General features: G+C 46.0%; 1 protein-coding gene across 1 annotated transcript in view; it reads right to left on the reverse strand.

Moving 5' to 3' along the window:
• The window catches only part of rtn4r (reticulon 4 receptor), a 45,502-nt gene that overhangs the window by 29,487 nt on the left and 1,015 nt on the right, over positions 1-15,000 (reverse strand). The gene's annotated exons all lie outside the window — the stretch shown is intronic.

A 15,000-nucleotide genomic window follows, 5' to 3' on the forward strand; every position in this document is an offset into this window, starting at 1 on the left:
CAACCATGGAGGAAGGATCATTTTGCAACCACGACCATGCCCTTTTGGAGATTATTATAAAAAAAAGGGATAACATAATGATATGACAACCACATAAAAAATCCAGAAATCTGTTTTATAATTCTGGTATTGTACATTAGAGACGCCTCTACATCAAGGAATCCTGGAACCGCGACTCCTCTGATGGCATACATGAGATCAGCGCTGGGTTCCCAAACATCGACTTCAGAGTCTATCGAGCACATGGTCGTGATCTCAGCATCACCACATCCTTTCTCCAGTCCCTGGCCTCCTCTCATGTTTCACTCCTTCTCCCTCCTCCTCTTCGCCCAAGCCCGCCGCTGAGATCCGATGCTCTCTCACAAAGAGGGCCAAGAAGCAGACGGAGGAAAGACGTAATACATGGACGAAGGGACCGTGACATATACGGGACAAAATCATCTTTGAAATATTTAGTAGCAATCAGAGTAATGGTCGTTCATTACCCTGGATTCCCCGGGGTCTGTTCACCGCTCACCACAAGATGGCCGTCGCCCAGTTCATCGTTTGTCCTCCAAATGCCAAGGTGCTTCATATGGATTCAATTGTGGCTTACGCCCAATACTCAATACAGTTTAAGAACATACAAGATGATTACTATGTTTAAATGGTTTGGTACAGATGGGGAGCCAAGCTAGACTCTCAACCGACCACAAGATGGCTGTGGTCTTGCCTTGCTGCTTTTCACAAGCGCTACGTGCATACATGGATTTGTGCCCTTGCCAATATTCATAAAGTACGATATACCGGTCATAGATTTAGCGGTCTGTCCTTGTCATCATTAATGCAATTTCATGGCTGTACAGCCTCACTGTTAAGTTAACATCCCGTCCAGTGACCGGGATGAGGTATGGCTACACAGTAAAGCACTCCTTGTGTTTGCTACGCAGTGTGCTAGTCCTATGGTGCTGCTGGCAGATGCTCGGTTTGAAGTGACTCATAAGACCTCAAACATGTGGGGGTTATTCGTGTCTTTTGATGGCCATGCTATCCTGAGTGGACTGTGGGAGATGGGAATGTTATATTTACTACAAACACCTCCTGAAAATATGTTTTTGCGACTCACTCTGTGAATCAATGCAGTCAGAGTTCATGGTTGCGTAAGCGTTTGCACATGTGTGTGTGTGTCTGTGTGTGTGGGTGGGTTTGTGCATGTGTGTGTGTGTGTGTGTGTGTATGTTTGAGTGTGTGTGTGTTTAAACTTTAAGTGTATTGTGTTGAAAGTGGAGGAAGATGTCTCTCTCTCTCTCTCTCTCTCTCTCTCTCTCTCTCTCTCTCTATCTCTCTCTCTCTCTCTCTCCTCTCTCTCTCTCTCTCTCTCTCTCTCTCTCTCTCTCTCTCTGTCTCTCTGTCTCTCTCTGTCTGTGTTGGCCATCCATTCGGTGCCTTTTAAAGCAAGGTGGGAATCACTTCACGGCCAGGCACGGAACCCGGTATGCTAATGCCTTCCTCGGGAGAACATAACCTGTCAATTACCCATGGCCCAACCAGCGCAAGATTTATTGAAAAAACCTGGACATTTCCACAAGGAAAAAGAGAGCTTACAGAACAACACACACACGCAGGCTCCCTATGCACGTACACACACACAAACGCACGCAAACATGCCAAAGATCATAAAACAGGCACCCACTTCCCAAGTGACTTGGCTAATTACTAAACGATGTCAATAAAATGAATCTAGTGTGACATGAATGAAATCTGGCTGAATCATATGAGGCTTCAGAAGGCGTGTGGCACGCTGGCGCCTTAAATGTTGCAAGAGTGTGTTCACATTCTAGGCAGACAAACTAATCTCATATCGTCTTTCAAAGAAACATGTTGAGGTTCCTGGCAGGCCAATCTTTGTGTGAGTTTGTGTGTGTCTGTGTGGTGTGTGTTTGTGGGTGCCTTTGGGTGGAGGTGTGGTGGTTGTGGTAGTGGTGGTGGAGGCGGCGGGGTGGTGGTAGTGGTGGAGGACGTAGTGGTCTGGAGTGGATGTGGTAGTGTCGGCGGAGGCGCAGTGGTCCTGGTGGTGGAGGAGTGACGGTGGTGGTGGTGGATGTTGTACTAGTGGAGTGGAAGCACGGTAGTGGCAGTAGTCAGGGGTGGAGGCGTGATGGGCGGCCTCCCATCCCGTCATGTGTGGCGCAGACGTCTCGGAGCCTGGGTGTAATTGTGTTTACGGCTGGGAGGAGGAGTGCTGGCTGATCGTGCCTCGCCGGAGTTAATTGTTGTGTTGATAGGCCTTCGCTGGGAACACGAGGGGAGAGTGAACACAAGCTCCCTTACTGATTACAGGTTATGGGAACTGAGTCGAGCTGAGAGCCTCACGGAGACAGCATGGGACCAGGACACCACAACTCTGCTCCAATCGGATCACTTCTCCCATCGTTAGTGTCTGTGTGTCACTCTGAGTCTCTCTCTGTGTCTCTCTGTAGGTCTGTCTCTATGTCACAATGCCTCTTTGCTCTCTCTTTCTCTCTCAATGTCTCCGTCAGTCTGTCCCTCTCTGTCTGTCCCTCTCTCTCTCTCTCTCTCTCTGCCCCTCTCTCTCTAGCTCTCTCTCATTTTCTCTCTCTGTCTGTCTGTCTGTCTGTCTGTCTCTCTCTCTCTCTCTCTCTCTGCCCCTCTCTCTCTCGCTCTCTCTCATTTTCTCTCTCTGTCTGTCTGTCTGTCTGTCTGTCTCTCTCTCTCTCTCTCGCTCTCTCTCTCATTGCTCTCCGTCAGTCTGTCCCTCTCTCTGTCTGCCCTCTCTCTCTATGTATCTCTCTGCCTGTCTCTCTCTCTCTGCCCCTCTCTCTCTCCCTCTCTCTTCTTTTCTCTCTCTGTCAGTCTGTCTCTCTTTCAGTCCTTCTCGCTGTCTGTCCCTCTCTCTCTATGTCTCTCTCTGTCTGTCTCTCTCAGTCCCTCTCTCTCTTGGTATCTCTCTCTCCTCCTCCCCCACCCCACTCAAATAAAACCAGAGTAGATTTAAAGGAGGTCTCTTGCCTTGGTTCTGACAGAATGCGCTCTGACCGCCTCGGCGGGTTTCCTGAAGACATGATAGGCGTGAGGGGTTGGGGTAGGGGGCGGGACAGGAGAGCCGGCCTAGGGGCCGTAACTCCTCCCCTGGGACCTCCTATTGGCTGCCCACTTATCCAAATAAAGTCGCCCAGGACCCTACTTGTGTAAAACTGTTTTGAATATATTTCATGATTACGACATGCGGTTAAAGCCACACCAGTGTATCGGTCTTGCAAACCCAATCGCTTCTGACAAAACCAAAGTTGTAAAGATAATATTGACTATATTTTACAGTACCTATTCACATAGTCATCCACCAACCCACTCATCACCCTCCGTTCAAAGAGAGCCACTGCTTACAAACATCTACAGTTGGAAGGAGGAAGAGAATTCATATACATATTTACATGTGTATATATATATATATATATATGTATATATATATATATGTCCACCACAGAGACAGCAGAGTGTCAGTGGAGCGCAGTTGTCCAATTTAATCAGAGTTTCTGTTTGGTAACCAAAGAAAACTGGGAGAGGGGAACAGTATTCCCGGCCCTGAATAGGAATCTTAGGTCTTGACTTTCCAATACACTGAATCTGGTCTTTATTTTTACAGCATGGCTATGGGGCGTCGAACAACACGCAAAGCTGCATTGAGCCTGTTGCTATTCATCATACGTGTCTCGTTGCACCAATACTGCGTATTTCTCATCCTGCGATGGGACTTGGTTCCTCAACCCCCTGCGAGCGATCCAACGCCAGCCAGATGACTCTCCTGGAGGCCCCTCGGTGTGCTCTCAAGGTTGACCTCCTCCGACGGAATATCCTCAACTCTATTCTGTTCACTAACTCGCAGATATTGCTATTCAGCACCAGTTGAACTTGCCACATCTGTGGCAGATCAATTTCCCCTGAGCTGTGGAGTGACAGTCGCAAATGTCATTTGCTTTGAAGGTCTCCCCGTATTTCACCTGTGGAGGTCTGACCACATGGCTCTCTGGGAGAGGCACTGCTGCCTTCAACCAATGGGACGAGGACGCAACCCCGGAATCACATCGTCAAATCACCGGGGCTTTTATGTTGGCATGAATTACTCTGTTTGATCAAAGGTGCAATATGTAATAATAAGATGTTGATTACAAAGTGTGTGTGTGTGTGTGTGTGTGTGTGTGTGTGTGTGTGTATGGTGGCGTGCATGTGCTTGCGTGCGTGCATGCGTGTGTGTGTGTGTGTGTGTGTCATTGGTGCGGGCATGTTTGTGTTTGTGTTTGTAGGTGCATGTGTGTTCTCTCTGTAGTGAATTACTCTAACTCTGTAACATATGCATAGATAGTCAAATAGTTGTTAATGAATGTTGCATTGTATTCATCATATCTTTTTTGTATTAACCAGTTCTTCACCAAACTCTTCTGCGTGAGGTTGTCCTCCATGGTCAACAACAGGGATCCCCTGTTTCCGCTTCAATTCAGGCCCTATGAACTGGTCTGAGCCCATTCACTGTGGCCAACGGCAACCTCATGATATCTTTCTTTTTTCAAACACCCGCCGTTGAGTATGAGCGCTATAATGAGCATTGTTTCTCATGAAATGTGCCACACACTGTGCCGTAATACTATAGGTGTCTGAGAAGCTGAAAGGGGTGATAGTATGTAATACCCACTTGGGATGACACTAAAACAAAGGAAAAGGCAGATTTTCAAACGGCTTATGTTTGAAAATGTCTCTTCACACCCTGATGGCATAATATCACCACTTTAACCCTCTCTCAGATGCTCCCTACATCCACACACACCGTGGCATTAGCCTAGCCTCTCATGTCAGGCACTTTGCCTGTAACATTCACAAACTGGTTGAGGAAGAATGGTGGATCATACAATTTTATATGATTTTCATACGACACCGATTTTTTCTGAATGAAATGCTGTATACAATGCTAATAATTGTGGTTCCCTGGCACGCTAGATAAAATGGTAGTCAACACAATAGCGTTGCCCAAATCTGCAATCCCTCAAGCGATCGTACGACACTCTTGTCCTTCTCGTGCACCCAAGGATACTCCTGCAAGTCACAAACCTTCACAGGCAATCCTTCAGAAGTTTGCTTTGAATACAGATTCAAATGGACCGATAAAACCTGGGAGCGAAGGTGACCTCTTCGGTTCGAGAGGCAACACAACAACGTGCCTCCCAAGGCATCCAACAGTTCGGGAAGCAATCACAACATCCGGGGCATTCGAATGAAATGATTGCTCCATTTTGTCACAACAAAGAATTAACGATATCCACATCCAGTTATTTAATTCTCGTATATGCACCCCGGTCTTGTACACAAAACCCAGCCGCTGCAGTTCGCTCGTCTGGCTTCAGTTGACTTACTGTTGCATTACAATAGAAGCAGTAATAACACCAATAAAATATGTTGTATCAATTTTATCTGTCTAATAATTACAATGCCAATCCTTGTAAAAAATCCTTGTAAAGCACTTATCCCAAACCGCAATTACAAATATTGAAGGTGAAACCGACAACAGCGACATAAATAGCAATAACAAAATGTATCACTTCGCTCGTACAACTATGCTTCCATGTCGAGCCAGCATTTCTGTCAGAGGCTCAAGATGGATGCTCGGGACTCGATCGCTGCGGGGGATTTACAGCAAACTCTCTGTATCCCACTTGACATCACAGATGTTGTAACCACCGTTGCCTATCGATACCTGAACAACCAGACCTGTGTCTGGGCGATGCAGCAACGGCCTGGCTGCCGGGCAGCGAGAGAGAGGAGGGAGTCGCTGAGTTATGAGGCTGACAGAGACTCCGATCCCACGTCTAATTTAAGAGCAGCTTCTGTGCTGTCTAATGAACAATTTAGTAGGCCATCCTTCAGCCACACCATTGTGATATAATCAGCGTTGCCACGGTAATAGGGGGCATGGCGTGGCACCTGTTTGGACCACCATGGGAAGGACGAACATCCCTGAACCTCCATGTTTCAAGGTACCTCGCCGGAAGAACAAATACAATAAAGTCAGCAAGGACCGTAGGTGAACAGTACAAACAGTAGGATCCTCCGTGAGGCTACAGATCTGGTGGAAGCGTGAGACGGACAGCATGTAGCATGGCCAGCTGCATGCGTGCCTCAGAGTGGCGAAGGCGTTGTCATCTTAGTGCCGTGTGAGAGGAGTCGTCCCCCCCCCCCCCCCCCCCCCTTGGGACGTTCGTGTCCAGTCCATGCAAACTCAGCCCTGGTGCTCTGAGAGCACCTTTCGCTTTAGCTATTTTATGTTGTTTTGCTTTCCTTCTGAAGCGCTCCATGTAAGGACGGCCCACGTCGGGATGCCCTCATAAGGAAGTCATAATGTGGGTATTCTAATAAGGACGTCCATATAAGGCCTGTCTTATGAGGATATCCAAATAATGACTTTCCTATGACAACGTCCTAATAAAGACATCCTTCTAAGGACTGTCTCATGAGGACATCTATATGAGGACATCCTGATAAGGACATCCATATGAGGCCAGTCTTACGAGGACATCCTGATATGGACAGTCTCATGAGGATATCCGTATGAGGACGTCCATATAAGGTCTGTCTTATGAGGACATCCATATAAGGACAGTATCAGTAAGATATCGGTTTGAGGACATCCATATAAGGGCAGTCTCAGTAGGATATTCACATGAGGACATCCATCTAAGGATGCACTTTAAAGGACAGTCCTATGAGTACATCCTACTGAGAACGGTCTTATAAGGACTTCCATATAAGGATGCCCTTTAGAGGACATCCTGAAGAGGATGTCCTTACAAGGACAGCCATGTGGAGACAACCTTATTCGATACACAATGGGCTTAGGGGTTGATCTGCTGTGAATAGGAGCCTCTGAAGGATTATGAAATTATATTACATATCCATGGATGATTTTTGTTAAGGACATACATAAATCCTTCAATTTCCGAACACCAGAATTTGAAATGACATATTCACGCTAAGAGCTGACATCTCATCGAGCAGCAAGAAGGAAATGTGAATCTCTATCATTCCCTTCTTTCTAACTAATGACAATTTATAAAGCATCATATATGTGATCATAGGAAAAAGCTAACATAATTTGTGTTCATGTATGTGTTAGAGATAGTGTCTTTGTGTATGAGTGGTTGGTGCGTGTGGTTTGTGTGTATTTGTGTGTGTGTGTGTGTGATTGTGTGTATCTGAGTTTGTATCTGTGTGTGTGTGTGTGTATCTGTGCTTGCTTGCTTGCGTGCGTGCGTGCGTGCGTGCGTGCGTGCGTGCGTGTGTGTATCAATGTGTATGTGTGTGTTTGTGTGTGTATCTGAGTTTGTATTTGTGTGTGTGTGGGTGTGTGTGCATCTGTGCGTGCGTGTGTGTGGTGTGTGCGTGTATCATTATGTATGTGTGTGTGTGTGTGTGTCTCTGTGCGTGCGTGCGTGTGTGTGTGCATGTGTGTGTGTGCGTGTGTGTATCTGTGTAGGTGCATACGTGTGCATGCGTGTGTAAGTAGGGATGCTTACTCGGCAGCAGGTCACACGTGTTCCCCGCTCCTTTCTGACCTTCTAAATATTCTAACACTTAATGTTAATATTGAGAGGGGAGGATTAAGGAATTATGTAATGAATTCATAGTCCTCGTTTGCATATGACCCTTAGGCTTCTGCATAAATACACATGGCTCTTATGTTGTACATTTAAGGCTTGCTTCCTTCTCCGTCTCTTTGATGGCTACGGACAAGATGAGAAGAATCCTGCTGGATATCTCACTCTATCAGGCATTGGCGTTTGTTAGTGTTGGTTTATATATGAGAGAGAGAGAGAGAGAGAGAGAGAGAGAGAGAGAGAGAGAGAGAGGTGGGGGGGAAAGAGAGAGAGAGCGTGTGTGTGTATATGAGAGAGAGAGAGAGAGAGAGAGAGAGAGAGAGAGAGAGAGAGAGAGAGAGAGAGAGAGAGGTGGGGGGGAAAGAGAGAGAGAGAGATTGAGAGAGAGAGAGAGCGTGTGTGTGTATATGAGAGAGAGAGAGAGAGAGAGAAAGAGAGAGAGAGAGAGAGAGAAAGAGAGAGAGAGGGAGAGAGAGAAAAGAGAGAGAGAGAGAGAGAGAGAGAGAGAGAGAGAGAGAGAGGTGGGGGGAAAAGAGAGAGAGAGATTGAGAGAGAGAGAGAGAGAGAGAGAGAGAGAGAGAGAGAGAGAGAGAGAGAGAGAGAGAGAGAGAGAGAGAGAGAGAGAAGCGTGTGGTGTGTATATGAGAGAGAGAGAGAGAGGAGAGAGAGAGAGAGAGAGAGAGGAGAGAGAGAGAGAGAGAGAGAGAAAGAGAGAAAAGAGAGAAAAGAGAGAGTGAGAGAGTGAGAGAGGAGAGAGAGAGAGAGAGAGAGAGAGCGTGTGTGTGTATATGAGAGAGAGAGAGAGAGAGAGAGAGAGAGAGAGAGAGAGAGAGAGAGAGAGAGAGAGAGAGAGAGAGAGCGTGTGTGTGTGATGAGAGAGAGAGAGAGAGAGGAGAGAGAGAGAGAGAGAGAGAGAGAGAGAGAGAGAGAGAGAGAGAGAGAGAGAGAGAGAGAGAGAGAGAGAGAGAGAGAGAGCGTGTGTGTGTATATGAGAGAGAGAGAGAGAGAGAGAGAGAGAGAGAGAGAGAGCTAGCGAGAGAGACACAGCGTTTCACACACACACACACACACACACACACAAACTTGTCTATATGAGTGTGTGTGGGTATTCATACATACATGAATGGTTCCCTGCTATCTTATGAGGGGGGCATTTATTTATACCCAGGCGTATAAATAGTTTTATTTGAGGGTCGACTCTTCCGCTCATTAGAGAGAACATGGTTTATTTTTCCGTGGATCGCCCGCCTCTCGCTCTGACATCCACGCATTGGCAGCTATTTAACCATCCCACTGAAACTAAATACGAACCGGAATTTAAATTTGTTTTCACTTCAATACGGAGGTGGCCATGTACACAAACGTCTACGCAATTGAAGGCAAAGGGACTGCATGACTTTATAGAATGTGGGCGTCCATGAAAAGCATTTCAGCATCTTTTAGCCTTAACGTTCATCAAAGAGTTGTTCTACCATGATGGCTTATATCAAGATTTATTTTAACTTTAGAACCACTATTTGCAGCGGACCACATGTAAACGATTGGGTTTATGGATGCCATTATCGGTTTGGCTCCACAGATTACATTAAGTCATTATCACATCATTAAGACATAATTATTTAAAAAACCTAAATCGGATCTGTGTGGTTCTTTTGTGTGAGGAAGTCAATTAAAAATATGGATCAGATAAAAAGATGAAAGAGTAAGCCGTCCTTGGCTTGGATTTACCAAGATATATTAGCAGTATGTTCGGCCTAATCCTGTCGCATTGAACAAAGAGGATTTCAGGGGCGCACAACAGACCAACCGAAAATAAGTACCTGGAAACATGACTGGTGGTCTGGGCGAGATCGTATCCTTTTCATCTCTCATTGTGATAAAAGAACCGCCGGCAACTCGATCCCATCCACCCTGCTCTTTTAAATAATAGGATTCTTTTCGAACGTGTCCCAATCCCCAGCCATTGGATCTGATTCCCTTCTGCTCTGCAGTTACATTTGGGCGGATGTTCAGCTAGAGTTCCAGAGTCAGGAGAGGAACCTCACATTCCAGGCAAAGTGGTACCACCACAAAATGGACTCTCAGATTAGAACATCTGGAAAATCACTGAAAAGTGACCATGGCATTCCATGGCAGAGTTCGGTTCTTCATCAAAGCAAAAATGCGAACATCGCTTTGAAATCTGTGACATTGTTATTCCTGTGTTCTGGTCAATAGAAATACGAACCAAGACAAACAAGAAACTGTACTGAAAGAATATCTTTGAAAATGGCCACATTCTGCAACCCTCTGCCAGTATTCAGAAAGTCCCATCAGATCAATAAAGTGAAACTTGCAACCAAAGGAAAGAATGCGAGGAATGGAGTCCACCCCTCCGGCTAACAGCCGTGTCCAACGCCGTTAAACTTCCCCATCTCCCGCCGGGCCTGGGCCGCGCATTAGGAAAGGAAAACTAATTCCGGGGCCCTTGAGGACCGGAGACCCCGGCGCCCCGCCCGGTTCGTCTCCGGCTCCACGTCCTCCTGGCCGCGCCCCGGCCCACCGCGGACGGCGTGTGAATCTCGGATGCGTGGCGCCGCCCGGCCCCGCCGTGCTGACCTTGGTCCGCCCGTTTGAGCCGCGCCGGCGTGTCAGAAAAGCTCATTTGGTGGTCCCACGCGGGGGAGAATGCACACAACGCAGCAGAGCATACTGGGAATATTAACAGCCTCCGCAAGGCCAAGGGCACGGATCACTCTTTCTTCACACTCTCTTTTTTGCCAGCATCGTTTATTTTGTTGCATTGAAAGTTCTCACACGAGTTCCGGTTGAATATTAATATTAATTCATAGCAATGTTTTATTTACGTGTTCATCTTCTAACCGTACCTTGCTGCTGTTTCTCTGCACCTTGCTGTCTCTGTGTTTTTACTGATACACACACGTCAGCTACACGCGCACACTCACACACACGCAGTCACACTACAAACAAACACGCATATACACACACATACATACTCACACACAAACACTCATATACACACACATATACAATTGCCCACACAAACACTCAAATACACACCCACACACCTTCACAAACACTAAACAGGCATTAACACAAATTCATGCTAGCATACTCAGACAACACACACAGAAACAACTACACACACACTCCCTCTCTCGCTGTATGTATACATACATATAGCACGCACACACAATCTCATAACCACAGCATTACCCAATTGCAACCCAGGATGAGACGATGCAATCCCATGCCATGAGCCAAGAGCCTCCCTGACACAGGAAGTGATCATTGACCATTCCCTCTCATGAAGCAACTGTTTTGCCTCGTCCACATTGTACATCAAACACAAACGGGCGGAAGAAAGCGACAGCCAACTGTTTTGGCATCAAGTATTTTGGCACCGCAAATTCAAAACAGTAACTGATCTAATCGGAGAAAAGACACCAGAGATGGCAGTGTTGCATGACGGTTCATCTCCTGAAGGAAGCCTTCCGTCCCAGCTTTGATCCGTTCACTTGGACGTATTCTCTTCTCCGGGTGGACAGGGAGGACCAGGGAACGATGGCCTGCAAGCTTTCAGATCAAATGCTCACACGATGCCCACCGAAAACACATCAGTTCAAGCCTCTCCCCTTCCAAACACACGGTAATCAATATCCTACCGTAACTCTTACTCTAGAGTCTAGACTACTAAACTCTACTACCCTAGACCCCCTTCTAGATTAAACACTACTACTATAACCCTTATTCTAGACTACCACAAACTACCCTAACCCTAGACTATTCTAGACTACACACTAACCCTTATTCTAGACTATTACTATCCTAACCCTTATTCTAGACTACACACTACCACACTAACCGTAGACTACTAAAAACTACTACAGTAAACCTAATTCTAGACTACCTAACACTTCTATAGGCTTACTAACCCTTATTCTAGACTACTACACACAACTACACTAACCCTTATTCTAGATTACAACACAGAAACCCAAAATCCAGACTGAACACACTACACTAAAACGTATTCTAGGCTACCAAACTCTACTACCCTCCCTTATTCTAGACTACTACACTAACCATTATTCTGGAATAAACACACTACCACACTAACCATCATTCTAGACTAGTACACACTGCTACATTAACCCTTATTCTAGACTACTCCACTAACCATTATTCTACTGCTACACACTACTATACTAAACCTTATTCTAAACTTCCAAACACTTCTATACTAACCCTTTTCTAGACTAGTACTACTAAACCTTATTCTAGACTACAACACACAACCACACTAACCCTTATTCTAGACTATAAACTACTAGGGGTGGGAAAAATAATTGATTCTTCGATGCATCGCGATTCTCGCTAGAACGATTCTGTCTCGATGCAGATAAATTAATGATCGGAATTAAAATACTTTCTTTTTTCTTTTTTGCCTGCTGCAACATTATGTTCGCCAGAAGGGATCATTTTTGTAATTTTAAAATTATTGAATTAATCTTCAGTGTGTTTTGGCCAATCTGATTTGTCTTAACACGATTGCGATTCAGCCTATGCATAGCATGCGCGCAAACTCACAGCCAGACACAAGAACTCCTTCTGATTCAAGAGCAGCTTTTCCTTTAATGACATAGAAAATAAAGATTAGAAAGAAAATAAAACTGAAACCTATTTTTTGCAGGCTTCCATATTGTGTTATAATGCAAGCTGCATTGATGATTGCATTGTTCATAGAAAGTCATGTTTGTGACAAAAGCTTTCTTTCTTATGAAATATTAGATAAGTTAATTCATCTGTTGATGTCTTTAATGATCATCACAAAAGTAGGAAGTGATTAGCAAACTCTGAGTAGCAAACCCAGATGTATACATATATTTTTGAAAATCACGCATGGAAATGTACACAAAAAAATGTGTTGCATCGAGATGCATCGATAATCACTTCAGAATCCAATCGTTGACCTCATGATCGGAATCGAATCGAATCGTGAGGTGCCAAGAGATTCCCACCCTTATAAACTACTACACCAACCCTTATTCTAGATTACAACATAAACCCTAACTCCAGACTGCACACTACTAAACTAAAACATATTCTAGGCTACCAAACTACTACCCCTTAATCTAGACTACTACACACTGCCACTCGAACCCTTATTCTAGAAAACACACAACTACACCAACCCTTATTCTAGACTACTACACACTGCCACACTAACCCTTATTCTAGACTACACACTGGTACATTAACCCTTATTCTAGACCACACACTACCAAACTAACCCTTACTGTAGACAGCACACTACAACAATAACTCTTATTCTAGACTACTACACACTACTACACTAAACCTTATTCTAGACAACACACTACTACGATAACCATTATTCTGGACTACACACTACACCAACCCTTATTCTAGACTACTACACACCACTACACCAACCCTTATTCTAGACTACTACACACCACTACACCAACCCTTATTCTAGACTACTACACACTGCTACCCTAACCCCTATTTCTAGACTACACACTGACCCTTATTCTAGACTACTACACACTAAAACACTAACCCTTATTCGAGACTACACACTAAAACACTAACCCTTATTCGAGACTACACACTAACCCTTATTCCCGACTACACCCTAAAACACTAACCCTTATTCTAGACTACTCACTGCTACACTCAGCCTTATTCTAGGCAACACACTAAAACACTAACCCTTATTCTATTCACTACTATACTAACCCTTTTCTAGACTACACACTAACCCTTATGCCAGACGTCACACTAAAACACTAACCCTTATTCTAGACAACACATGGCTACACCAACCCTTATTCTAGACAACACATGGCTACACCAACCCTTATTCTAGACAACACATGGCTACACCAACCCTTATTCTAGACAACACATGGCTACACCAACCCTTATTCGAGACTACACATGGCTACACCAACCCTTATTCCAGACTACATACTGCTACACCAACCCTTATTCCTGACTACACACAGCTACCCTTCTCCTCATCCTAGAGGATCCGGCAGGCCTGTGCGGGGGGGGGGGGGTGTCCGTTCTCGGAGCAGATGTGCGGGGACGGGGCAGGTTGGATCTGGGGCCTCGGTGGTAAATAAGCAGCGGCAGCCAGGTGATGAAAAGCTGCCGTCGGACTCTGAGACCCCGGGCCGAGGGGGGGGGGGGGGGGAGGGGAGATGCAGCACTGGTGTTTGCATCAGCCCTGACACATCAAAGGGAATGCCCGACGAGATCCACCGCTTTGATTTCCTCCTGTTTTTTCCCCTTTTCCTCCTATTTTCTGATTAAGTCGTGAAATGCAGAAATAAAAAAACACTAAGAGTTTCTCTGCCCCCATAATCTGCTTCCGCCTCAGCCTAATCCTCGGTTTGAGCCGAGTAATGAACGACACACGCAGGCGGCGCCATGCGCACACACACACACACACACACACACACACACACACACACACACACACAGCCGCGTGTTGCGTAAGCATCCACGCATGCGTGTGTCTTTGTGTGTGTGGGTGAGTATGTGTTTTGTGTGTGTTTAGGTGTGTGTGTATGTGTGTGTGCGTGCCTTGGCATGTTTGAGTATGTCTTGTGTGTGTTTAGGTGTGTGTTTCTGTGTTTCTGTGGGGGGTTGCTCCATGTGATTGTTTATTATGTGAATACGAGGCGGAGTGAGGGAGGGGCCAGGGGGAGGGTAGGGGAGAGGGGGGGGGGGGGGGGGGGCGATTACCATAACAATGCAGAGGTAAGCTTGATTACGTCAAAACACAACATGTTGGCACACATCACTTCTCCACCACCTGCATAAGCCGCCATATACTGCAGGTGATTCATTTATAATGTCGCCCTCTCTCTCTCTCTCCCTCTCCCTCTCTCTCTCTCTCTCTCTCTCACCCTCTCTCTCTCTCTCTCTCTCTCTCTTTCTCTTTCTCTCTCTCTCTCTCTCTGACAGCCGAAAACAGCAGAATAACAGCCTCACCAATACTACGGTGATCAAGTTGATGAAATCTGGAGTCACTTTGCTGTCACTCAGAGCCATGAGACCATGAGGTCAAAAATAAAAAGGCACCGTACACCAATGCCCATTCGCGGGAGGAGGGGGGTAGGGGGGAGGAGGGTGAAGGGGGGACGGGACGGAAGAAAGGGACGGGGGGACGGAGGGAGGGGGGGATAGAGGAAGGGGGGGGGGACTGTTGAGTGGCGGTCCTCCAGCGTCATTAGACAAACCCACAGCATAGTGTCCGAGCGCATTATTACCCAAGAGCGCATATGCATAGCGATTTCCGGTCGTCACGTGCTGCAGAAGAACA

Source organism: Gadus chalcogrammus, chromosome 11 (assembly GCF_026213295.1).
Source record: "Gadus chalcogrammus isolate NIFS_2021 chromosome 11, NIFS_Gcha_1.0, whole genome shotgun sequence".
NCBI classification, from domain to species: Eukaryota; Metazoa; Chordata; class Actinopteri; order Gadiformes; family Gadidae; genus Gadus; species Gadus chalcogrammus.